The 27,644-nt window shown below is 40.3% G+C and overlaps 1 protein-coding gene and 1 long non-coding RNA gene across 11 annotated transcripts in view; one reads left to right on the top strand and one right to left on the bottom strand.

The window, feature by feature from the left end:
• Positions 1-27,644, bottom strand: part of LOC310670124 (contactin-4) — a 506,424-nt gene that overhangs the window by 258,009 nt on the left and 220,771 nt on the right. The window contains exon 1 of one of the 10 annotated variants that reach the window (XM_083424808.1): positions 24,349-24,835. The exons of the other annotated variants lie outside the window; for them this stretch is intronic. The gene's annotated coding sequence lies outside the window, so the exon portion shown is untranslated. Of the gene's footprint in view, positions 1-24,348; positions 24,836-27,644 lie in introns of those variants that run through there. 10 annotated transcript variants of the gene reach the window in all.
• LOC310671073 lies at positions 177-15,461 on the top strand. The gene is made up of 6 exons (XR_014507748.1): positions 177-292; positions 6,638-6,793; positions 9,611-9,741; positions 11,369-11,445; positions 13,835-13,990; positions 14,468-15,461. It is a non-coding gene; the product is annotated as an uncharacterized lncRNA (long non-coding RNA).

Genomic DNA, 27,644 nt, shown 5'->3' with positions numbered 1-27,644 from the left:
ATGTGGGTGGTGAGGGGGAGTTTAACTTTTTCCATCTATGATGGTTCCAATTAACTACCCCTACCCTCAATCTATGTTTATCAGAAAGGAAGCCAATCGTAGCCCAATCTTGGGGAAGAAATTTCATCAGGACTAGGGTGGTGGTGGGGAAATGGCTAAATTGTCTCTCCCAGTCTCCTGTGGTTCCTATGCTGTTCAAGGCTCTGCCAATAAGCAACCATGGCAACTTTGGCATCAGAACAGAAGAGAAGGCTGGCAGGCAAGCCAGTAGCACAGGTGGAAGGTAGCCCAGGTGAGCTGTTTTTAGGGGAATGGGAGCATCTTCCGCCTGCTTTAAAAAGGGACTGGGGTGAGCTATAAGGGAAGGGGGTGGCTTGGGGTAAGACAGAGGGGTTTGGGGAAAGCTGTGAGTGGATAGGCAAAGGGATAGGTGATGTATAAATGAAGAGCTGTTTGGTCAGGTGTAAAGGGAGAAGGAGCTAGGAGTGGGGGGGGAAGGAGGCCCATCCTCCAGGTCCGCACTGCCATGTGAGATCACTCTGTTTCGAGCTGTGCTTTTTCAGGTGCAGCACCCAAAAACACACATTTGGGGTGCCCTGCCTGAAAAAGTGCAGCCCGAAATCACCCGTTTTTACCGGGACAGTTGACGGGTATGAATGTCATCAGAACAATATGACAATATTTGAGTCCTGAAATATTGGACTCAAACAGCCTCAAGTTCGCAGTAAAGCCCAGAGTGGATACCATTATCTTGAGAAGTGACATTCCCAACTGTTATCACAGTTTCATAGAGTTAAAACTACATGTAATGTTAAATACATCCTGGGGTAGCTCAGTTGGTAGAGCATGAGACTCTTAATCTCAGGATCATGGGTTTGAGCCCCATGTTGGGGAAAAGCTTCCTGCATTGCAAGGGGCTGCGCTAGATTATGTTTGTGGCCTCTATGGCTGTTACTGTTTTTCTTGTGAAAAACAAACTGTATTTACTGATTTCGAATTTACCTTCAGAGCTGTGTGTTTCTTTTAAACAGTCTCGTTCCTTTAGCAAACAGCATTTTGTGGGGGAGAGGGATTATTGAGACTGTGCTGCAGAAAAACAGGTTGTGTACCATGTGCAGCCCCAATCCTGATCTACCCCGCTCTCGGTTAAAAGCCAAAAGAGACATAAAAAAAAAATGCAATTATGCATTTCATGTAACTTGTAATTGGTGCATGTACTTTATTTTTTTGTATTTCAAATACTGCTTCTCCTAAAGCATACTGACTCTCCTTAAAACTGCTACACATGCCAGGAAGGAAAATCTTTACTATACGGTTATCCAAAGGTCGTCCCCTTAACACTTCTGTTTCAGCTATGGGACTTCATTTTCTACTCCAGTCTTTGTGCCCCACTTCAAAAACTCATATACAGGAACCCCCAGAACAGTTTGGGGAAGTGGGGATAGAGAAGATGGAAAGCAAATACCATTGTGCAGGTGAACAGGGACAGTTTTGTTGTATACGATCCATAGCTACATTTTCTGTATGTTCAATAATTTCCAAAAAGCCCCAATTTAATACATGCATTCTGCCCTTCTTCTAATTTCTGCAATGTATAAGCACACAAAAAATGCAGACTCTAAATGGCACCAAACATATAAAGTAAATGTTTGCCTTATTAAAAAGGAAAAAAAAGGAAAAGAAAATCTGCATAGTTTCAAGTGACCTGAAGAGATGGAGAAAAATGATATATAAATACAATTTGAATCTAATGCTGTTCTCACATTTGTGCTGATGCTTTTCTAACTTTTCTTTTTGGCGATTCCATCCAGCTGTGGCAAATTGTTTTGAAAGGCACCTTTGTTCGTAATTGGATTTTGATAGAAAAAGTTGACTGTAAGAACTCTGAGCATGATAAGGCAAGGAAGAAGCAACATGGGCATTGTTGAAAAAGTGTTTAGGGGCTCTTTTTCAAAGGCTCTCAGCAAATGAAATACACTGCTATGGGTACTCAGAACCTTTGGAAAACAAATTGTTGAACCTATGTGTTGCTTTGATGACTAAAAAGCAATTCCATTTTTCCCATTCAGAAGGAAAACAAATCAGTCTGCCATGAAGATGTTTGCATATAAAGTCCTATTGCTTGTACTGTCAATTTCTCCTGGCATCCCATAAAAAGTATGTTTTATAAAGTAACTCAGAGCCATATCAAAAGAGAGGCAAACAAGAATAGGCTTCTTTGGGAATTGCCTCACGTTTGTTTTTCTTCTGCCCACTGGTGTGCTACTGTGTGCCAATTCTGTTAAATGCCAAAATAAATCACCATTAATGATGTATGTTGTGCATGCCAGGCAACGACTGGCATTTTAATCACCTAAATAAAAGTCAAGCTAAAGATGAGCATAAAAAACAACTCTAAAACCGAGTGTAATGGCTGTTTGTCAGAGTAATGTTGCAATACTTTGCACTCTTCCTTCAGAGTAACTCAGTGGAAATTATGTGCAGGATTAGGCGGCATGTCTTCAATCATTAACATGCCAACATGGAACCAAATCCCAACAATATAACTTACTTCCAAGTAAACCTAGGGTGATTAAAGACTGTTGCAGCACAATGAATTCAGTTTCAACTTAAAAATGATTGATTCTGTTTAATCCTATAAAAGTATAACAAGAGTGCATACAGGAGATCACTAAAATAAAATTAGTTGCGCTCATCCTTAACAACTTTGCTGTTGTTGTTATAATACGGAAGCCTCTTGTACCAACGTGCTTAATTCAGCTAACACTCTCTGCATGCCCCTGAAGCTTCACTCTAGATTGCACAACGGAAGAAGCAAACTGTAGTGTACTTGACCCCATTGAAAGGTGGCTACTAACGCTCATGGATTACTAGTGCAATTGTTTTAAGTCTAGCAGTGTTATTTTGTAATAACTGAGGCCTCAGGGATGTTCCATGTACAATGCATTGCAGAAATTCAGACATGACAGCCTGGCCATCACTGCCTAGAAAAGTCCGTAGCTGGTACACCAGAAGCACCCATTGAAAGTGTTTCATGTCACTATGGCCAATTCAATTTCCAGAGTTACCTGTACTAAATGCTAATGCACCGTTTTCCACTGTACTGAAAGTTGAGCTCCAACAGACTCCTCCCTCTTACTGTCTTTGTAGCTCTGTAAGGGATAAACTACAACCCCACAAATACTTTAGGAGGCGGGAATGTACTTTAAAGATATACTGTGTATGCAGTCTCCAGCAGCTCTTCCAACAACTTTTGGATCCTCCTCTCATTGGATTTTATCTATTTGGGGTGGTCATTACAAGAACTTTTAAGAATTAGTGTCCAGGTTTGCCTTCCCACCCTACCAAGCCCTTCTCATATGCCACCCACTACTGGGCCAATAACGATACGTCTTCACCATACTTAACATAGTACTTAACATAGACCACTTAATTTTATCCTAGAAGAAATAACTCCAACCTAAATGGTCTTACCAAAGAAGGAACTATTGCCTTTATTCCACACTACTGCTTCCCAAAGTTCTGCTACTGGAATCATAGGGGAACTAGTTGACCCGTTTTGCACTGAGTTCCTTGGAAAATGAACTGTATGTCATGCATTTAAATAATTAATTCAACAGGTGTACTTAGTAAGGAAGTGTACTATTAAAAGCACTAATATCTTTCTTGCAGAACATGGATCTCCATTTTCAGCTTCTTCTTTTTTGAGCTACACACTTTGAAAGCTTGATACTTGCATAGTTTTCATGAAATATGTACAGTACCCCTAACTTCCCTGCAAAACATGATACACTATATATAGCACCCAGTCCTTGTAAAAGGAATTACCTGACATTAATTTAGTCTTCAAGGAGGCATTTAGTGATATATTCCCAATGAAACTTATGCAAACGTAGTATTTCAGAAATATTTCAGAAGTATTTCAGAAACCTTATTTATGTTACAAGTGAAAGCAGAGGAAATAAGAAGAGGGAAAGCAGTTACAAGAAGAAGAGTTATAGACGCAAGATAGTGGGATCAACAAATGAACTCAACTCACCACTCATTCTTCCAGAAAACATGCCAGATCATGAAATGTCTCACATCTTCCTTATATGTCATGAGAATGACATATACGTAAAAGCCTTTGATATGATAAGCACCATGCAGAATACTTATATGCAAGCAGCCTACTGTACGAAGTTACTTTGTCAAATGAGGCTATTATGCATAATGTTCACAGTGTGGGATAAATGGAATTTAAATAGCTGAAGCACATATTGAGTTATTGGGTATCTCCTTGTCAGACTAGGACGTGATTTCATTTTGCTGCTACACTGAAGTCACACACAATAACAAAGCAAGAGCCCATCTCAGCCTAGCGATTCATACTTGTCAGGCCTCTTCTCTCTGTGGTGTACAGAAGGTCCCATTTCGCTGCAGCACATCCACCATCAGTTGCCATGAAACTCAATCACAATCTAAACAAAATGAGAGACTAAACATCACAGAAGAGACAGTGGGCTCTGTACATATATTTGTTATTTTGTCTCTTCCAAGTTCCTCAAAAACAAATCTGAAAATCTGACAGATTCCTCTCCTCTCCAATAAGCCCACCCCCAAGCCTGTAAAAGCTGCTTCAGACTTCCCTCCAACCCTCCAGAGCAGATTTTGAGGGGGTTGCAGGGATGAACAGATGAGGGTTCAGTCCTAGTGCATGAGTGGAAGTCTGTTCTGCTCATTCCTGGGTAGCATTAGATAAACTATACTAGTTCATATGAGTATGCTATTTTATTAAGTAATTCCTGGTCTGCTTAGACATTAATTCCTTGATTAAAAAGCCCTTGCCACAGTGTTTTGCAAATTACACGGTGGCAACTTAGGTAGCCGATACAGCAGCTGCAGCATTGTTGTTTTTGGGTGAAGACAAAGGCAAAGTAGGTGTTGAGCAGTTCCACCTTCTCTCCTTCTTCTTTCTCAGTAGGTGGAAGTGTGACTAGGCAGGCCTCAAGCTGCTGTTCCTTCTTTTCCAGCCAGGCATTTGCTTCAGGAGTAGTTTTGCACAACATCCTGATCCTATGTCTACTGTGAGACAGCACCCCGGGACTCTCCCTCAAACTCCCTCACTAAACGCCCTCACAAATGCCTCCGTTTACAACCACAACGATAATGGTAATAATTGTATCATTTATCCCCCACCCATCTGGCTGGGTTTCCCCAGCCACTCTGGGCAGCTTCCAGCACATTAACAAATGTAAAGTCCTAGTCACAAGTTGCAATCAGCTAAATAGAACTGCTACTGATTGTTAACGCTTCCCCCAATTTTTAGAGGAATAGAAGGCTACTGTAACACACACACACATTTAAATTATTGTGGTTTACAAAAAACAGAGTAGTATGTATACAACCAGTAAATCAGTAATGCATCAAACCATTAACACAAAAACACTTATTTATAACTGATATAACTTATATTGGTTTAAACTTTACACTGTTAGCTGTTCTGTATCTGTGTATATTCTTTCAAGCTAAATGCAGGTTATAAATGAATTAACAATGCTAATAAGTAAGTAAATACATTTCCGACCAGCTACTAATCTCATCTCGTTCTTTGCCTGGAGCGGATTTCTAACCTAGAAATACTGTGCTCATAGTTCAAATATTTTTCATTGTTTGGTTAAGAGTTCACATTTCTACAAAGACTGAAAGGCCCATTTCTCTGTAGCTTATATTATCTGATTATTTAACTGCCTTTCTCCTAGCCTACAGATACTATCTTTCAAGGCTGCTTCACACTGTCCATTCTTTAAGTGAACAGCTTTTGCCTTCAACCCCAGACTTTTCAAACATAAGGTTAGGAGCTTAGTTCTTTATTACTCCTGTGATGCCATTAACGTTCCACTTGCCTCACACAAAAAGACATCCACCCTTAATTTTTCAAACTAATAGCATCTAGAAAGCTGTGTATTTTCTCTTACTGAGAAAATAGGCTTCCCAGAGCAATTGGGACTAGAAGTAAATTGTTGGAATTTATCTCCCAGCATCCTTTGGCATATCCATTGTGCACTATTCAGCTGTGGAAGAATTTATACAGTATCAGCTTTAATTCATTTTGGGCTGGACTGAACATAGTCTGCTAATTTAGGTCATCAAACAAATCTACATCGAAAACATACTATTACTATGACTACAAAATTGTTCAGTGTTGGGAGTGTTAATCTGACTCAGTAGTTTGTAATTTAAGCAAATGTCAACGAAGTCCATACAAATATATATAGTTTAATGAAAAGTCCTGATGTGTGCTGTGGTCATTGAAAATATGTAACAGTAGATTTGAAGAATTTTGCTTTCTTTGATCAGAAAATAAAAATGATAAGCGGTTTAGTGAATGAAAGAAAATCACGGGAGGAAACAACATACACACATTTATCCAATTTCAAATTACATAAATTATTTTTCATTAAAAGCTGTCACTGTTGAAAGCAATGTATTAACCTTTTCCACCAGCCAGGTGACATTATTTTACACTTTGTTTATTTTTATTTCTATGGTGAAACTTTAGCATCAAGACCGCTCTGTGTTTGGAATGTTCAATATGCCAGACTAGAAAGAATTTTTAAATTTGCATGGCTACTCATCATTACAATTCTCTAGACAGCTTACAAATGGTGTCTGTGTGTCTGTCGATAGACAGTATTTAATCTGTGGCTTAACTTCAATGTGACTATATGCAGAAGAGAACACCAGGTTTATTGAAGGTGGTGTAGAGACACTTCAGATCTAAGACTGCAGTTATATACACACTCAAAAGCAAGTAAGTGTGATCAAACTCAAACTTATTTCGGAGTAGATATGTAGAGGATTATGCCAATTCACACATGACCTAGTGGCTTATTTTCTCCACATACACTTTCCCCCCATTCATGTCCCATGTATGAAACTGCATGGGGGGGGGGGGTATCAAGAGTGAAAAGATACTGCTTAATGATATATCCATGATATATCCATTTACTGCCCAGATTTCACAGTCATGTTCTTTATGTGATTCCACACATGAGGCAGGGTTGGGAAGAGAAAATGCGTAAACAACTTAAATACATGAATCAGATTGTATAATCTTAAGACGAAAGAAAGCTGGCAAGCTATGCTCCACTACTACACTACCTAAATGTAATATAGACTCATTAAATCCTATTCACGTATAGTCAAATCACATACAGTAGTGTTTCTCACGTCCTAGCATTCATCCATGTGAGCGTCAGTCCTCACACTGGCCTTTTTTCAGCTGCAACACTAAACTATGGTTAGCATTATGGGAAGAAGCCTCGGGCTATAAAGACTCCCCTTCCCTTCTGATAAACTTCCTCAGCTTATCACAGTTAAGTATTATGTTCAAAACAGATCAACGACTAAACTTGTTAGCATCCAAGCTCATTTCCTTTGGGGATTTTATTATTTCTTTCAAGCAGCATCTGGTTGGAAATCAAAGTTTTTATTAACAACAAATGCCATACCGTGAATATTCAGTTTATCCTGTATTTATTTTTTTATCTTCGGCAGATGGTTGTAAAACTATTAGCATTTGTTCTTTTAAAAACATTCTGGAGGGATCAAATAATACAGACAAGTAAATACAAGGAGCAGTCAAGCAATTGTAAGTGGTTGATGAGGATACAAATAATCAGCTTAATTTAAAATTGGGCTTTACTTCAGCCCTGTAAGTGGGTAATGCTCATTTGGTGTATACCAAACCACAAAGCTACTAATCTTTCCACTTTCAAAATGCAAAACAAATGATCTACAGGTGCTGAGCAACAGGTTTTGAAAAAGCAACAGCTCACCTGATGTCAGTGGGAAGCTCCAAATTTTTTTAAGAAGTTAGTATAGAATGGCTTGCCAGCTGTTACTCTTAATTCAGTAGCTTCTGGGAATGCTGAAGCCTCATTGAGACAACTTTTTTTAGAGGGAAGTTTGCCCTATAGGTCCTCCTACTTCTTCAAACTTACCATTTTATATTTAGGTAAGGTAAAGGAACCCCTGACAGTTAAGTCCAGTTGAGGGCGACTCTGGAGTTGCGGCACTCATCTCGCTTTACAGGCCGAGGGAGCCAACATTTGTCCGCAGACAGCTTCCGGGTTATGTGGCCAGCATGACTAAGCCGCTTCTGGCGAACCACAGCAGCGCCATAGCTGTCAACCTTCCCTTTTTTGGCGGGAAATTCCCTTATTTCAGCGCCGTTTCTCGCTGCTATCCCGGATTGTTAAATATCCTGTAGACTGTCTCCGGGACAGGTGAGGCTGCTGATCCCTTATTTTCAAATCCGAAAGTTGACAGCTATGAGCAGCGCACGGAAACATGGTTCACCTTCCTGCCGGAGCGGTACCTATTTATCTACTTGCACTTTGATGTGCTTTCGAACTGCTAGGTTGGCAGGGCAGGGACTGAAGAATGGGAGCTCACCCTGTCGCTGAGATTCGAACCACCAACCTTTTGATCGGCAAGCCCTAGGCTCTGTGGTTTAGACCACAGTACCACCCACGTCGCCACATAGAATTTCACTTGATTCATAATGCAGACCATTATCAGGGAACCATTCTATCTGTTCTCTTCTTATCCCAACTGTGTGACTACCCTATCAGAGGATGAAAACCAAGGATAAAGCAGTTTTGGAAAAGTACAGATCTTTTAATGGCCATAACCTAGTTCTTAACAGTGAAAAACCAATATAATAGGATACAGATTTGTAAACAAACCCAACAAAGCAAGTATTATGTTGTAAACATTTTTTTAAAAGGCAAAGTACTTATATATCTTCTCTATTTGTGTGTAGATATACACACTTATTTGGCTCGGCAATTTTATTTGCAACCTATTAATATTTTAATTAATATTTAATCAATTTAAGTAATTAATTAATTATTATTGTTGCTCATTTCTTTTATCATGGTCATCTCAGGACCCTGCAAGGTAATTGATAATTCATTTCATGTTGAGAGAACTATAAGCCTCATTTATGTGGCAAGCAAAACCAGCTCTTCTATCACCTTCCTTCACAATGGTGACTACTCTTCTTACCAATGTATGACTATTGTTACCAAGGTTTTCTTCCTCGTGACTACTTGACTACTTCGCTAACTTTAAGACACTGAAGTGGTTTCCCTGGCATTAAATAAGAACCCCCTTGGAGAGTGTAAGAATAGATTTGGAAAACCTAAATGGGCAGACACAGTGAAAATGCTTATTGTACTTTGTCTGGATTCCCCATATGAAAATCACTGCAGCAGTAGTGCTCACCTGCCCACAGAGAAAACTGCACATGATGACATTTAAAATTTAAGACCTGAAATGCTGAATCCACTGTTTATTGTAGTGCGCCCTGGGTGTGCAGTAAGCCTTCTCCAACAATTTTGGCACTCATCCAAGAAGGTGGTTATTTATTTTATTTCCTTATGGAATGTATTATTCCCTTTATATTCCAGAAAATTCAAAGTGATGTTCAGAAAGTATATGTAATTTAATGCTTGAAAATAGATAAGAAGCATGGCTGTGACCATCTCTCTGGAAAGGCTTGTCTAGATATGTAATAGGCACAAAGAGACCAATATGATTGGTGCCTGTCTAATTTGTGCAGGGTGGAAATTTCTATACAACTGGTATTGCAATGCTAAAGGTCGGGTTTTGACTTGTCGTGGAGCAGATGTCCTAGGCACCATTGGAAGAGATTCCTCTGATGAGCACAGCTGTCAAACAAGTATATAGGGGGTGAGATTATCTTTCAAACAACCTGGTGTTGAATTGTTTCAGGCCTCATACATTGCTAAAACTTTATTTTTGGTCCAGAGAAATATTTGCAGCTAGTGTAGATTGTTCAGCCCTAGTTTTATATACTAGTGATAGTCTATTCCACTCCCACCTGCCCCTTTTTGCACAAACTGAAGCTTCCAGACTAACCTTAAGGGCAGCCCCACATCAAGAATATTGAACTAATTGAGTATTGAGGTTAACCTCTGTGAACTTTGATAGGTGTCCATCACCTGGCATCCTGATGACATCAGGTGGTGGACAGATGGGTGGTCCTGCCCACCTGTCAAAGCTAGCCCACCAGAAGGGGGCTAATTAGGGATCTGATTTGATCTAGTCCTCCACCCCCTGTGCACTTTTTAAAGATAACATTTTATTTTTGCTTCTTTTAGAAGAACTACATTGTGTGGAAAAATCCAATCATAATTTCCCATGCAACATCCAGTTTAGTTCTCAGTTTGACAAATGTAATTTGGTTGCTGTGAACATTCAGCAAACACCAAAAAACCCAAAATCCACCAGCCATACAATTATATGATACCTAACTGATTAATTCTATAGAGCAAATGTTTTCATTCTGTCGCTGTCCCCTTTCTCAGTAACTTCCCTGAATTGCTGAATATAACTGAAAATAAAAGCAAAGAAATTGCATTGCATTCAATTTATGGAAGGCATTATTTAGCTTAAAACTGATATAAAAACCCTGCATGTTTACAATATCCTATCAGAAGGCTTGAAAGCATGAATGAAATAGCACATCTTAAGTATGTGGATTTTGTGGCATTATTGATACCAGCCCTCCCACCCTTTTTTATTTCCCAAGAAGTGAATTATAGTTGTATAAACTCAGCCTCACACTAAATGCTGGCTCCTGCTGGAAAGCAAGCAGTAAGACTGCAGAAAGCTCTTTCTCCTAGCCAGAGGCTATCAAGCTGCTAAAGTATTCAGCAGTCAGCTGTGGCATGCAAATGAGAGGAAACACCTGCAAAAGCAACATCAACCCCAGGTAATACCAGAAAGATTCCTGCAGGGGGTGTCATGTGGGATGATCTGAAGTGCACAAAATAATCTCTCCAGTAACCTGTTTGCAGACCCAAAAATGTAATTTTCTCAATCTGAAAGTGTTCATACTTGTCCTCAACACACTACTTACCTACTTTGATTCTGGACCCTGTCATCAACCAGAGTTGGTGAGGTTACTTGACATGTGTCTGAAAATTATCCCCTTAATTGGGTTACCCATGCCTTTTCCTCCCTGCACATGCCCCATGTGAATGAAGAAAGAAGCAGTGGTTGTGATCTTGGTACATGCCCACCCACAGCACCATTGGACAGGTTTGGATATACATCCCCCACTGCCAGGACCACCTGTGTTTTCAAATAGACACACTGCTGGGTAAGGCAGAATCAATCTGCAATCAGCTTTTAGTTTGAATTCAAACCAGTTTCTCAAGAAGCACAAACATATGCAATAAATCTTGATTTTGTGTGCAGACTACGGAGAAAAAAACAAGGACTCCATTGAGTCTAGAATAAAGTGTTGTGTGTACATAGCCCTTATGTGTTTTCTCTTTTTTTTTTTAAATAGAGAAGAGATATACATCCAACAGCAAAGGACCAATTTTGTATGCAGAAGGTCACAGGTTCAATCAAAAGCATCATCAGGTAAGGGATTTCAGATAGTGTGGAAGGGAAATATCTCACTCTGCCCAAGACAATGGGGACCTGCTGACATTGAGATTAGATAGTGCTGGGTTAGATGAACATATGATGTGACTTGGTATAAGGCATTCATTTATGTTCCTTTGTTCAAGTGGACAGAGCCGCCACCACCACCACCAAAAAACAGGAAATTAATCTTCCATTTCATTTTCTTCCATTGCATGACTTTCACAGATACAAGAGGAGTAAAGGACTAGTCAGCTAGTGTAAAAGAGCACCAGTATACTTCAAACTAATTCTCACAAAATCAAGAGAATGCTCTCAAAATCAAAACTCATCTATAACTCTTAAATACAGAAAAAGGGGCCACATAAAAAGACAAAGACATGATTAGTATAAGGAACAACATTATGAGTATTGTTAAGCACCCAGATATCTCTTAGCTAGATGAATAAGCAATTTTTAAAAGAAATATTAAGCAAGTAAGTTGAGGCACCCAACAGCAAATGACCAAGAAACATGCTCTATCTCAGGGATGGGTTTGAGGGTTGGGGGGTGGAGAGCTAATCTCATTTGGGGAAAAATTCCTCCCATCCCCAAACAAGTGGATTAGACAAACCTTGGGTATGAAGAGCTTCATTCACCATTTTACTCCACTCATTGATGGGAGACAGCTTTCTTAGTCCTTTAAGCACCAGTCCAATGTGACTAATACCCCTGGAGCCATCTTTGAGGGTTAGTGTTTCTCTCCCCTTCCAGGATTACAAATAACTCTCACTGACTTCAGTGGGAGTTACTTGTATCTGCCAGGGGAGAATCATGATGGAGTGTGCAAGGAAGCATTCTGCCCTTAAAAATGTCAAAAATCATTAGGAGTGACTGCGCAGCATGAGCAGGAATCAATATTAGAGAAGACAGGAGTAAGCAAATGAGACAGGAAGTGGAGACTGTTAAAGGGAAACCTAGAAGCAAAATAGAAACCTGTGGGGGAGAGAAAGATATTGGCCCAGGGATAAAAATATACGCAGGGGAAGGAGGAGGAAAATGAAAATAAAGAGAGAAATGAGACACTAATAAGCCTCAGCAGCAAAAGAGGGGGAAGAAAATGGCCTTTGCAAGGGATTAAACAGAAGGAAAACAGATTGGATTATAATTCTGAAGCTACATTTTAGCAATGTGATTAGGATTTTAATTTATTTTTGTATGTTAATATACAAGCACTGTAATATAAACATATACCATGTATCATATTTACATGTGAAAATTGGAAGTTACATTAACTATACATTTCATAGGTAATGTACTATACAGTTCCAAATTCTGTCCGTTTAAAGCATTTGCATGCTTGGTTTTTGCTTAAGAGAAATTATTCCAGTTCAAGCAGCATTTAGCCATCAACTAAAAAAGATTTTTTTCATATGTACATTTTCACTTCATACCTCAGCATTTAAGACCTACCACTTGAATGGGTTTGTCTTGTTTCTACTAAAAAGCACTGAACTACAAGGTGGTTTGAAAACTCTCTGTTGTTGGTTCCATGATAGCCAAAGAGCACTATTTAACAAATGCAAGTCAATGCTAGATGCTAGATGTTGCTGCTCTATGAGATATTATATAAAAGTAAACTATTAACTAATGGAGTGTTACGAGAGGGGGTAATAGACTCCTTCTGGAGTAGTTTGTCCACCTTTGGTCCCCACTCTGCACTCGGCTGCGGCTCCTAAAAGCTATCAGCATGAGGCAGCAGCCCCACACTGGGAATGGCTTCAACTGGCTGACTGATCTTCCCCTGCATGTGGAAAAAAGGCACCAGCGGATTGAGCAAACAAGATCAATAGTGGGGTCCAATGGTCAAGAAGGAGGTTTCTGCACATGCTGTAGAAGTGAGGAGCAGATGGGGCTTGTCAACCTGGGAAGGTAGCCCATCTAGAAGAAGGAAAACTATGCTCCTAATCCTCTGCTGCCTTGGGGGGGGGGGGGGTTGGGAGAAGAAAAGGCTAAGGAGTAGACCCTACACAAATCCGGAGTGGAGTCCCTAAGACAGCTGGACGGCACCTTTTGCACCTTCTTCCGGCAACCAAGTTAGTGCCAAACGTATTGTTCTGCTTTCCTTTGGACCACATCACAGAAGCTGGAGGGCGGTCTGGTCGTCTGGGCAGTCCAGGACCTCCATATACACTGCCTAGGCTTGTGCCCCAGGGATTTCACTTTGGTGCTGCTAACACAGTGATTTGACTCCATGCCTGGAGGCACACTCCATTGGTTTTCAAGGCAGATGGATGCCAACAATAATGACTTTGGCTCTCCCGCCATTGAACCTGATGTGTTTCGACTCTATGTGGTTTCAGCTTTAAGCGCAATCCCTAGAACGTAATCCCCATTTAAATTCCAGGCTTACGGTATCCGGGAAGAAACTACAGGTTTCTAGATGGCTAAACCAGAATGAACAGATTACTTGCTGCAAAGCAGCTGTAATACTGCTGGATCACTTCTCTTTATTCTAAAGAAGAAAGACATTAAATAAAGGATATTTATGAGCTACTGAATGGTAAGTATCTTTCCTGCCTGAAGAAAATATTAATGAAGCAGACAAAATTTAAAATTTGTTTCCCAGGACTAGGAATTAGTTCACAGAGCAGAAGTACGGTAGATAGGAGTAACAGGAAGTTTTATCTCCCCCTCCCCCCCCCATGTGTCCACATCATCTAGACACACTGGCCCACATTATTTTACTTAGGTACTTTGAGTAGTGGATTATTTAATTTGCAGCAACTGACTTTTAACAGCCCAAGCCTCACATCAACTCAGTCAAAATCATTTTGCAAGTGAATGATCCTTTGCTGGTGACAAATCCTCTGAAAAGAAAACCCCCAACAACCCTCTGGTAACACAAGATACTCCATTTCCTTAAATTGCTATATAATGTGTTACAAGGCTGAGGGCTACAGGCTTGAAAAATTATGGAGAACACGATATATGTGACTTGAATCATGTATGTTCCCCCCTTTTCTATTCTTTGCTTTAGGTATATTTATTATCACTGCAAAAAGGACCAACCAACTTAACATCCCCTAACATCGATTCCAGCTAAATATCTCTCTGAGAAGCCAACTGTCAAATCATCTCCCACAGCTCAAGAGGCAACGGTTTTCTTCTTTTGTTCCACCCCCCTCTCCCCCACATTTCTTTTCCACTGGCTAACTTTCAGCCTTCAGTTAGTAGAGTCATATCCAGCTCCTTTAGCCTCAAACTATAGTTCCAAAAAGGCAGTGAGAAATCAAGATCAGCTTCAGCTGGACCAATGGAAATCACACGAAACATTATGCTGTCACACAATATACTCCAAATATACTAAAGTAGTAGTACCATGGAGGTGCACACCTTATAGTACCCAATCTTTCAATTTATGCAATGAACTGTAATTAAATGGCTAAATACACATTCCTGCCATGGTTTCCATGTGTGATATAAACATAACAGGTAAAAAGAAACAATTGACATGAAATATTCACCTGTTAAGGAACCCTCAGTTAAGGAGCACCACACCTCAAAACTCACAGGCATTGTACTCAGTTGTAGCCTTCAACATACCAAACTGAATACAAAAGGCTAAGCAAAAAAAAAGGAATCACCTCCAACTTTCTCATACACCCTGAGATGCAATCTACCAAGTCATGGATTTCAGTAGAGCCCTGTTTTAGGGTATCACTTATTATGAGTCTTTAGTACACAGGCATCTTTCTTCTTCACTTGCCAAGTTCCATTGCATCAGAATCTCTGGCTGTTCTAAAAGAAGTTGCTGACTCAAACTTGTGTGCATGAAAGGGTTAACCTGGTTCCTGAGCTCAAGTTACCAGTGTGAGTATGGCCTAGCAGGTTCTGCTTCCTCCTCCATTCTCAGTCTTTTTCTCCTTCATGGAAGTGAATTGACTCTCTTTAAAATGAGATTTTATAGCCTGCATCTTTGCTAATCCAAATACTGAATGATCTTTTTGTAAGGAAACCTAGTACTTTTTTCTCTTTTTAAATCATTTAGAACCTTTTTCATCATCTTTTTCCTACTCCTAATGGATGATCACTTGTTTGCTGTAACTTCTGGAAACTGTGAGTAAAATATTCACTTATTTGTGAAGCTAAGTGTCTGTGATTTATTCTAGCCTAAGCATTTTCATGGAGAATGTTTATTTAAAGGTGGATGAGGACAGATCTAACCCTAACCAAGTTTTAATATGCTTGGTAGCAATCACCACTGCACTTAACTCTCCTACTGGAGAGTAGGAATCTCTCTTCCAAACCTCTCTCCAACAGTAACCTACACTCAAAAGGGTCAATCTGCTAGACACCCAAGTTGAAAATGAGGGTGGTTTTCATCTGGCTTTGTTAGTCTGGCAACACTAGGCTTGGGACAGATTAATGAGCAAACTATATCTGATTGGGGCAGTAGTACACACAGAACTTCAGCCTGTTGCATGAACCTTGTGGGTGTGTGGGTGTGAAAGAGTAAGTGAGAGAGAGAGACAGGCAAAAATAATGACTATTGTATCAGAATAGAATTATTTTATATCACACCTGAATCTTGACAACCGAAATTTAAGTAAATAACTTCACGTTTCAGCAACAGAGGCCTATCAAAGACATGTCCAGAAGTAAAATATCAGGACTAAAAACCTCACCTGGTGCTAAATTAGTTATTGCTTGGAGTGATTTTGCTTTGTATAATAATATGTTTACTATTCATGTTTCATACACCATAACCACAAAAACCTCACCCAAATCTAAGCACTTCATGGTAGTAAATCTTCATAGGCAGGCTCAAATAATAACTAATATTCCCCTTGCTATAATGATAGGTTTATTGAAAGTTTAAAGAAAGATTAATTCCCTCAAACATAGACAGCACACAATTTGTTGACTCAAAATACTTAGTGGTCCAGACTTTTTCACTAGGAAGTGATTTCCATTAAGCTGTAAAAGTGAGCATGCCTTTATCGAAAGAATTTTAATCATTGTATCTTTCTCCTTCCTACGACAGCTGTCATCGTGTCACCATAGCAGAAAGAAGTTAAATGTCACTCCCCAGCTTCCAAGTTGTCACTTAACAGCAATGAAATATGCATTGTTCCAGAGAGGAGAAATAAACATTTTTACTGAGAGCTTCAGAATGCTCTGAAAACTTTCTAGCAAGCTCATGCATTTTGTACATGACGCAGAGCAGAAACAATTAAACACCCCCCCCCCCAATAAACACATTGCACAATTGAAGCATGCACAAATTACAGCATATCATATGGGCCGGGTCTTGGAAGTCATAGAATCATAGAATTGCAGAGTTGGAAGGAAACACAAGTGTCATCTAGTCCAACAGCTTGCAACACAGGAATCTTTTGCCCAATGTGGGGCTCAAACCCACAACCCTGAGATTAAGAGTCTCATGAAGAGCTAGTTCTTCAACAATGCAGGGTGCAACTACAGCATGCAACAGATTCTTGTCCACCCACTGGTTAAATGCTCCCATGAAAGGAGAGTCCACCAGTTCCTGAGGCTGTCTATTCCAATATTGAACAGCTCTTACTGTTAACCGTGAAATCCAAATTGTCATTAAATATGTAACAAGTTCATCATAAAGTCCCTAGTCAGGCACACAAAGAACATTGTCCTTGGAACGTGACAGTAACCTGGATTAGAATTTACACTGGAATACGTACTCCATCTTGTCATTTCAAACAGTGAGCTGGGATTTCTTGTTTTGTTCCCCCCCCCCCCGTGTTATTATTTGCCAGTGTCCCTTTACCCCCTTCATTTGTTGTTGTGTGGCTCTTTGTGTGTACATAAAGTACACAAAAGCATGACAAGAACACAGAAAGGACAAAAGAGGCAATAAATCAAAGAATTAATGTAGAAATAATTAATTGCAACAAACTTTAAGTCACAGTTTTCCAGTTCTGAGACACCTGAAGTGTATAGCGAAGGCACACCTAAGATGACTTTTGGATAGAACTGTTAATCAACTGCGGTTCTTAAATGATGAAAATTAAGATTGTATAGAAACAGTACATCATCCTCATGGAGGTGAACAACAATTGCCTTTTTCTGTTAGTGCTCCATAACACAGAAACATGGGCATTTCACTTTACTGTATGATCTAGAGAATGTCTATGCCAGCGCTACCCATTGCCAAAAAATGCATTGTTGGTGTACATATTCTCCATGCAAAACAAATAGTAAGCAACCTCCAAACTTCACAGTTGCCCAACATGCAGTGCAGAAACTTTAATGACACTCTCTGAATGAATGGCACACTATTTGAACTGCACCTGAGAAGTTATCAGTCCACTTCACTATCTCAAAACGTAACACTGAATGACTGAAGAGATGTGACAACACGAAATAACACAATTTCATGAATTCACAAGTTACCCCATGTGCAATAAAATAAATTGTTTGCTTTCAGTAATTTGCAACATTAAGATATATTGATTACTCAGAAGTGGTAGAGCACAGGTTATGGAGGTAATCACAGCCGACAAACAATTCATGATGCAATATAGAATTCTGTTTGTGCCACATGCTTCATAGACTTATTTCAGAGATTGTAAAAAAAAAAAAAAAGTACATTGCACAGCTTAGAAAAATTTATTACTACCTTCAATCATATTTCTGAAATTTGTTATGGAGTGTGTAAGACAGGCATGGCCAAACCCGGCCCTCCAGATGTTTTAGGACTACAACTACAATCATCCCTGACCACTGGCCCTGTTAGCTAGGGATGATGGGAGTTGTAGTCCCAAAACATCTGGAGGGCCAAGTTTGGCCATGCCTGGTGTAAGACCATTATGATGTGAGCCTAAGCCCCAGTCGAATTTTGCCTCAGCATGTAATGGTTTGGCTTTAGCCCTCTGATCTGCCAGTTTCCATCCTTCTTCCCTCTTTCTCTTAACCTACTGAATTGGAGAAGAGGATGGAAAACAGTGAACAATGGTGAAGCCCAAAGCACTTCTAAACTATTGCAATGAAGGTGGGAACTCTGGGAAGTGTCATTAAAAAAAATTATTCCTGTTTTAACAGACACAGTTAAAAAAGTCCCAGAGTTGAAGTCTGCAGTGGAGGATCTAAAATCATAGCTGTCAACCTTTCCCTTTTTTTTAAAAGGGAAATTCCCTTATTCCGAATAGGATTCCTCGCAAGAAAAGGGAAAAATTGACAGCTATGTCTAAAATGTTCTGGCACAATCCCTGCAGAATGTTATCACTTAGGACGAGCTATGGCCATATGTCTTGGCTGGTGTTTATTCTTCTCCCTCCCCTGCCCCCAGCAACTTAGTAAGTTTAGGAAAGGCAGAAGAAGACATAACTGGCAAGTCACCCTGGCACCAGCAGAAGGGCTCCTGCAGGCCAAGTCTTTCTGAACTGCAGAGAAAGTTGAAAGAATTCTACATAAATAATTCCAAGAATTCTTCAAACAAACGAAACAAAAAATGGTTTGGAAAGACCCTGATCAATCCAAACTGAGACAGGAAGTTTGACCCGGCTCTAACCAGGCCACTGTCTTGCTTCTGTTCCCAGCTACACATGCTCCAGAGTGGAAGAAAGCCAACAGTTGACATCAAAGAAACAATGGGACAGGAGGAATGAGCTTTTGAATCACAGATCTTATTTCTCCCCCACATACAAAAAGGCCTTCCAGCGTTTGTGAAAAATGCCTCAGGGAAAGTGGATATTTAGATCTTTAGTAGAAATGGTTTTTTTTTTAATCAACTGAGATTGTCATAATATCACTAATAAACAATGATGTGAATTACAAAATGTAGAAACTATCAGGGGAAGATGTAAATAAAAGTGGTACATGGTAAGAGGTATAAGACTTTGCATGGTGTGGAGAAAGTGGAAAGATTATTATTATTTCTACCTTTCTTAACTTAAGGCCATACAGTAAAGCTGAATATTAGAAGATTCAGAATAGAAAAAAGAAAGAACTTCTTTCCCCATTAGGTAATGATGGCCACCAACTTGGACCCTTCAAAAGAGTATTAGACAAGTTCATGGAGGATAAGGTTTTCAGTACAGCACAGCTATGTTTTATTTCCACTGTCAGAGGCAGTTTGCCTCTGAATACCAGTGGCTGGGAATCATAACTGGGGAGAGTGCTATTGCACTCAGGTCCTGCTTTCAAGTTTCCCAAAAAGCTGAACTAGAAGAACCTTTGGCCTGATCCAGTAGCACTCTTATGTTCCTATGAGCTAGATATACCAATAGTCTGAAAGGCAGCTTCCTATGTTCCTATCAGCAATGGAATGCCAAGGGATCTCTTCTGAACCTGTAGAGTATTCCCTGTCCTGTGTGACTCTACGTGAACCTGTCTCAGATATTCAGAGGCACAACATGAGCCTACCAGATATTCTCTGCTCAACGACCATTTGTGGCCAAAGTACCACTGTCCAAATAAAGTGTTGTAAAAACTTGCAATAATTAACATACGTGCTGCTCTGAATAATGGCTGTGTCTGCATGTGACGCTAAACCGTAGTTGAGAGTTACAAGGACAAGCCACAGCAAGCGCTGAACTCATGCACTTCCTCCTCCACTTCCAGCACAGTCATGAGGAGGAGTTTTGAAGCCTTTGATTCTGTTTTAGAATGCAGTTTGTTGTGGCATCCAAACAAGGAAAAAATGTGGTTAATCTTAACTATGGTTAGTTAAACAAGTCTGCTTCAAACCACACTTTAAGCTGTCTTGTTTTTCATTAACCATGATTATGTTTAGTGATTCAATGTAGCATTAAGTTGTGATTAATCTAAAATGGAAAGTTATGATCTCTTGCTTCACAGCCACATTGGAAGTTGAAGAGGAACATTTTTGTCTGGTGCCTAAAGGTATATAATGAAGGCACCAGCCAAACCTCCCTGAGGAGAACATTCCACCAATTGGAAATTTGACCAATGCAAAGTGTGTGTGTGTGTGTGTGTGTGTGTTTATGAAATACCCAACACATGTTCAAATCATGGCTTAACCTTATTCTGTACTCTACACACTTTTTGAGAGTTTCCAATGAGGTGGCAAGTTGCAATTTGTTTTACAACTTTGACAAGACGAGTTTGGTTCACTTTTACCACTAAAAGGTTAGTTCATCTACCAATTAGCATCTGAATAAGTACCTGGCGTGCTCTGGTCCATGGGGTCACGAAGAGTCGGACACGACTAAATGACTAAACAACAACAACCATGCAGGCTGAACTACTGCTTCCAGCAAATATGAATCAGTTCATATGTTTGCTATTTAACAAGGTATCACATTAATAAGGACTTCTAGATGCCAGTGGCTCAGACAGTCACATCCTGCAGAACTGTTTTCGTCTAGCCTTCCCTTCCTCCATACTCCCTACAAGGAGAGAGTCACTGTCATTGATTTGCATTCACACCAGCATCACTTTATCTTGCTAGATTCAGAAAGTCCCAGTCAAGCCTCCTGCCTTTCTTGTTCTCTCAGATTTGCCTTCATTGGGAGAGGGTGAAAATCAAACAGCAAAAAAAAAAGAACAAAAGGCAAGCAGAAAAGTTTGGGAGAAATCAAATCAGTTATTCTTGTTTTATAAAGGTAAAGGGACCCCTGACCATGAGGTCCAGTCGGGACCGACTCTGGGGTTGCGGTGCTCATCTCGCTTTATTGGCCGAGGCAGCCGGCGTACAGCTGGTCATGTGGCCAGCATGACTAAGCCGCTTCTGGCGAACCAGACCAGTGCACGGAAATGCCGTTTACCTTCCCGCTGGGGCGCTACCTATTTATCTACTTGCACTGAAGAGTGCTTTTGAACTGCTAGGTGGACAGGAGCTGGGACTGAGCAACGGGAGCTCACCCCGTCGCAGGGATTCGAACCGCCAACCTTCTGATCGGCAAGTCCTAGGCTCTGTGGTTTAACCCACAGCACAACCCGCGTCCCAATTTATAAATGGGGGGAAATGACTTGCTCAAAGCGACCAAGCATGTTTGTAGCTTAAGCAGGGCACAAGCACAGGAACAAAGAATGTGATACCATTGGTTTCAAATGTGCACTTCCATTGAAATGTAACCCAAGCTACTTTGGGGGAATGTAGCTAAACAACAGAGATCTATCTTGCTTGAGGCAAGCAACAGAGTGGCTAGAAACAGTTACCATCCTATCTTCTAACCAAGATTCCAGTGACCCACATTACTCTAACCCTTTCCTTCTGTGTATTCAAGAGCCACATGCTGAAGTTTCAAATCTAAATTTCTATCATTATCTAAAATTCAAGAGCTTCACTTTCAATTAAGGGCTGGCAGAGTTCATCTTTAAGATTCTAAATCAGGGCTCTCAAAATTATGACCAGAAAAGTATGATTTCAACTATTGTCTTTCTATGAAATGAAACATCTGAACAGACAACCCACAAGATGCAATGACAGCCACCAACTTAAAAGGGAATTAGACAAATTCATGAAGAAGCCTATCAATATCTATTACAGTCACGATGGCTATATATTACCTCCAGCATCAGAGGCACTAGGCAGCATGTGTCTGAATCCTAGTTGCTAAGGAACATGAGCAGGAGAGAGCAATTGCACTCAGGCCCTCCTTATGGGCTTCCCATAGGCACTGTGAGGAGGATGCTGGACTTGCTAAGCCATTGGTCTGATCCAATAAGGCTGTCTTTATGTTCTTAAATCGGAAATATGATGGACTACAAAGCCAGGCCAGGCTGAGACTCAAGGCTGTATTTAAAATTCAGTCACAACAGAGGATAGCTTCTGTACTTTTATAAGCAGGTACTTTGCTTCACAGCTGAACAGGGCATACTCCACTGAGCGGGGCCCTATGGGGCCTTATATACTGCAGAAACTGTGGAACCCAGCACAAATGAATGCTGATGTTTTCATTTTGTTTTTGTAGTAAGCGAAGGGAGGCTAGCTAGATCCTGCTTCACTTTGTGTTTGAAGTGCTGTACCTCAAACCAACTTTAAGGAACAATCTGCATGGTAAAGAGCCCTGGAATTTCCTCACCAAGCGATAAATATATCTGACAAAATTCTAACAGCATTTGTTTTTAAACTGGCTTTTCTGATTGTGAACCAGATAAATGTTCTGAAGTTATATAATGATGTCAGAGAATATGTTTGAAAAGAATTATTGGATTAAGAAGACACAATGATAAAAGGCTTTGTGACTCCTTAAGGTTTATAGCAACGTATTCTACAACTGTAAAAAGACAATTATTGCAATGATAGCCTGAGCTGGACAATACTTGACTGAAAACATGAAGAAAAGGTGAATGACATTTATGGTTATGCCAGAGTTTTAGTTACATTTTTGCCAGTTTGTTTCCTTCCTTCCATAACGTATACAACTTGTACAGACAAGCAACAATTACACTATTTCTATTTTTAGTGCAGAACACTATTTTGACCTACTCAGCAAGGCAATTCCTTCCTCCCCCCACACCCCGCCGCTAACCTTTAATGTCATTCTATCATTGTGCTGTTGGCTGAACACTCCCTGGCAGATGTGGGATGGGCCACTAGCTCTTCATTAGCTGCAGCTGCAGCTTCTTTCTTTTCGCTTGAACAAAGTATCCAGAGAGCAGTTCATAGTCTTTAACCAGTCCTTCAAGTTAGATATCAATGCCATGTTGTGAAACCGGGATGTTGCCAGACTCGGTGGGGCCAGAATTCTCCACACACACACACACACAACGTGTTTTCAGGAGTCACTGGTTCTTTGGCACACATGTAAAACACTTCTGATTTGCAAGAAACTGATATACAAAATTGTGAAGTTCTAGCACTATAGCTATTTTGTGCAGTCTTTGGGTTGCATTTTGTGCTAAACAGTTTTGGCGGGGGTGGGAGTGATTTTAATTTTTATATATGGTTCTCCAGTTGGTTTCAAGAGCAAACAGGAGGTTAAGGACTACAATAAGCTGGATTTGCCTCATTTGAGTTGTGCTATGGCAGGGAAAGTGATTACCAAGTAGAACAGAACTCTTGGACTTTGAAACATACAAATGCAGCTGAACAATACAAACTAATGATTATTTTTTTAACAATATATTCTATAGCATAGAAATGATAGAGATATAGATAGATAGATAGATAGATAGATAGATAGATAGATAGATAGATTATAGGAGCCAGCCTCAATGCACTCGGAAGTTCTCCTTTGTAAACCAAATTGAAATGAATGGGAAAACTTATTAGAATGACCCTTTCACACAAAAATATTGTTATCTGTGCAGATTCTACAAGGATCATTAATGACAGTAAATAAAGAAGAAAAGGAAAAAGAAGAATTCAACAGAAATAAAATTCTTTGAGTCTGAAAAGTACACAAACATACCTTAAAATGCCACAATTGAGGAAATTGCTTTTTGCTTACTGAACCTAATCCATTACCTTGCTCATAAATAATCACATGCCTAATGACAAAAGGCATTCCAGTAAACCTCTGTGGTGCACAGATGTTCTAGTTTCATTTGAACTCTCAGAACTCATAAAAGTTAATATATATGACATAAAATAGTTTTAACAGAACATCTAATCTCTCATAGATCCTCCAAGGAGATTATTTCCCTTTATAAGCATTGCAAATTTTAGTTATTGTAGTATCTGTACATATATGTGCAGCTAGCTACCTTTTGTAACCACCCCTCACTAATTTCTGCTTGTTAAATAAAAGCTATTAAGCAATCATTGCCTCGCACAGTACCAGGAAGAGAGAATGCATCTAGTACTATTCTAAATACTTTCTATAGAATAGAGTTTGCTTCAAAGCTTGGGCAGTGATGCTATTAATGTGCTCAGTCATAATAAAAAAAGTTGCTAGAGGCAACAACATCTCTAAACATCCTTTTCACACTACAAGCTATTCAAGATTCATAGTAATTTATTCGGCCACTTACCAGCAAACATGACAGCTGCTCCTGAGTCTGTCCCAATGTTGTTGATATTTTTTCCACTCATACACATCCTCTCCCCTCCTCTTCTGAAAACTGTTTCCCTGCATTTCATCTGGCCATAATAAGCCCAGGCTTCTTTTGCCTTATTTACATTTTCTTTGCAGTGTCAATACACTTTACTGGACAGCAGCAAGAATTCTGCCAGGCATTTGAATTTCTCCCCACTGATATAAAGTCTTCCGCCTGGTGAACCTTAAATCTCTCTTCCTGACTCTCCTTTGCCAGCAGCCTGAGATATCTTGCTTCCGTAAATTTTGCCATCTCCTCTAAAATCCACACCACTGCATTTTATGTCTCACCGTAAGAGATACTTTATTCCTTTGCAGCCCTTCTTATGCTTTCCTCTCAACATTAAATCACAAGCTTCTCTTTCCTGACAAACCAACTGATGAAAGTACAGCCCCTTTTCTGTGAGAAACATCACCTCCAGTCCTTCCCTCTCTAAGAAAGCAAGCATGTGAATTGCAAGGCAGAGGGGTTTAGCCTCCTTCTCAAATCCTCACATGTATGTCTTGTTTGAGAAGCCTACCATTGGCTTATACCATACAATACAGCCATTTGGTACATAAGCAGAACTATTTGCTCAACAACAACGAATACCACAAATGGCCAGAGCTGTTAACTTAAAATCATACATTTGAGGTTGATGTGCAAGGCACAATAATTAACAACTTGAAATATATCAAAGATGCAAGTGATATAATATTAACAACCACAAGACTGCCTGTGTAAAGGTATACTTTTCTTCAATTTAGAAATAAAATTCCAAGGCGGAGAGAGAGAAAACAATGACGGGGAAAGGGGACTAACTAGGTTAACCTGCATCGGTGCTTCCACTTAATTGGTTTGCTACTGTCCAGCAAATATATATATTGATACTAAGGAAACAAAAGCAAATGATTTTCATATACTGCATTGATTCACATAAAATATTTAACTGTCTCCTGGCTCAATAGACTGTGGTGTGGATACTTAATCAGGGGGCAACATTAGCCTCAGATTCTCATCAAACAGTGATGAGAAGCAAAAAAAGCAAAAGAAAAGAAAAAGCCAAGTTCTAATAATTTTAGTAGTTTGTGTCTGAGGATAATCACATGGCACAGCATCATTATAGAAATGCAAACTATAAAGGGAATTAACATTCTATTATTTTATAGTACTGTTGCATCAACGCTAATTGCAAGCATGCACACACACAGAGTAAGATGCAGCACAAATGCATTCTCTGCCAGTTATTTGAAGAACAATCTTAAGCACATATACTTGGAAAGTATGTCCCATTAATTTCTGGAGATTTAATTCCAAGTAAGTGTGCTTCGGAGCACAGCCTAAGGAGATATATCATCATTTCCACATGTAATGCATCAAGAAATAGGTCAGATATAAATATGCTTAAAATAAGATCTTATAAGAACCACAGGCTTCAAAGGATGCACCAGAAGTTTCAAAATCAATGTAACATGCAAAGCACTTCCTTAACATTTTGATTGAGTACGAAAATAGTGTGCCAAATTTGTTTCTTCAGTGCTAGAGATACGGAGTTGAATTCAATGTTAGTTCTACTTAGAGTTGTCCCATTGAAATAATTGGCATGGCTTAAAGGTAAAGGTACCCCTGCCCGTACGGGCCAGTCTTGACAGACTCTAGGGTTGTGCGCTCATCTCACTCTAGAGGCCGGGAGCCAGCGCTGTCCGCAGACACTTCCGGGTCACGTGGCCAGCGTGGCAAGCTGCATCTGGCGAGCCAGCGCAGCACACGGAACGCCGTTTACCTTCCCGCTAGTAAGTGGTCCCTATTTATCTACTTGCACCCGGGGGTGCTTTTCAACTGCTAGGTTGGCAGGTGCTGGGACCGAACGACGGGAGCGCACCCCGCCGCGGGGATTCGAACTGCCGACCATACGATCGGCAAGTCCTAGGCGCTGAGGTTTTACCCACAGCGCCACCCGCGTCCCTTGGCATGGCTTAGAACCAAGTAACTACTCAGAGTACGATTTAGTTGGTTATAATACAAGTTGCCCCCTTCATGGATCACTGCCTTGCCGTGGCGAAGAGGCTTGAATAACTCAGAGAAGCTATGAGCTATGCCGTGTAGGGCCACCCAAGATGGACAGGTCATAGTGGAGAGTTTTGACCAAATGTGATCCACCTGGAGCAGGAACTGGCAAGCCACTCCAGTATCCCTGCCAAGAAAACTCCATGGACAGAGGCAACAGGCATATGAAATTATGACGCTGGAAGATGAGCCCCTCAGGTCGGAAGGCATCCAACATGCTACTGAGGAAGAGCGGAGGACAAGTACAAGTAGATTCAGAGATGGGCCAAAGCGGCTGGGCCAAAGCCGAAAGGACCCTCAGTTGCGGATATGCCTGGAAGCGAAAGGAAAGTCCAATGCTGTAAAGAAAAATATTGCATAGGAACCTGGAATGTAAGAACCATGAACCTGGGTAAGTTAGATGTGGTCAAAAATGAGATGGCAAGAATAAATATTGACATCCTGGGCATCAGTGAACTAAAATGGACGGGAATGGGTGAATTCAGTTCAGATGACCATCATATCTACTACTGTGGGCAAGAATCCCATAAAAGAAATGGAGTGGCCCTCATAGTCAACAAACGAGTGGCAAAAGCTGTACTGGGATGCAATCTCAAAAATGATAGAATGATCTCGATACGAATCCAAGGCAGACCTTTTAACATCACAGTAATCCAAGTTTATGCACCAACCACTGGTGCTGAAGAAACTGAAATTGACCAATTCTATGAAGACTTACAACACCTTACAACAAGACTTACAACAATGTTCTTCTCATTATAGGGGATTGGAATGCTAAAGTAGGGAGTCAAGAGATAAAAGGAACAACTGGCAAGTTTGGCCTTGGAATTCAAAACGAAGCAGGGCAAAGGCTAATAGAGTTCTGCCAAGAGAACAAGCTGGTCATCACAAACACTCTTTTCCAACAACACAAGAGACGACTCTACACATGGACATCACCAGATGGGCAGCATCGAAATCAGATTGATTATACAGTGGTGCCCCACAAGACGAGTGCCTCGCAAGATGGAAAACCCGCTAGACGAAAGGGTTTTCCGTTTTGGAGGTGCTTCACAGGACGAATTTGCTATGGGCTTGCTTCGCAAGACGAAAATGTCTTGCGATTCCTGGGGGTTTTTCCCCCGCTCCCCACCCCCTTTTTCTAAGGCACTAAGCTGCTAATAGCCTTTTAGCAGCTAATCCGC

The sequence above is a fragment of the Podarcis tiliguerta genome, assembly GCF_965153285.1.
Source record: "Podarcis tiliguerta genome assembly, chromosome: 2".
NCBI classification, from domain to species: Eukaryota; Metazoa; Chordata; class Lepidosauria; order Squamata; family Lacertidae; genus Podarcis; species Podarcis tiliguerta.
Note: the sequence above shows the minus strand (reverse complement) of the source record. Positions and strands in the feature narration are given on the sequence as shown.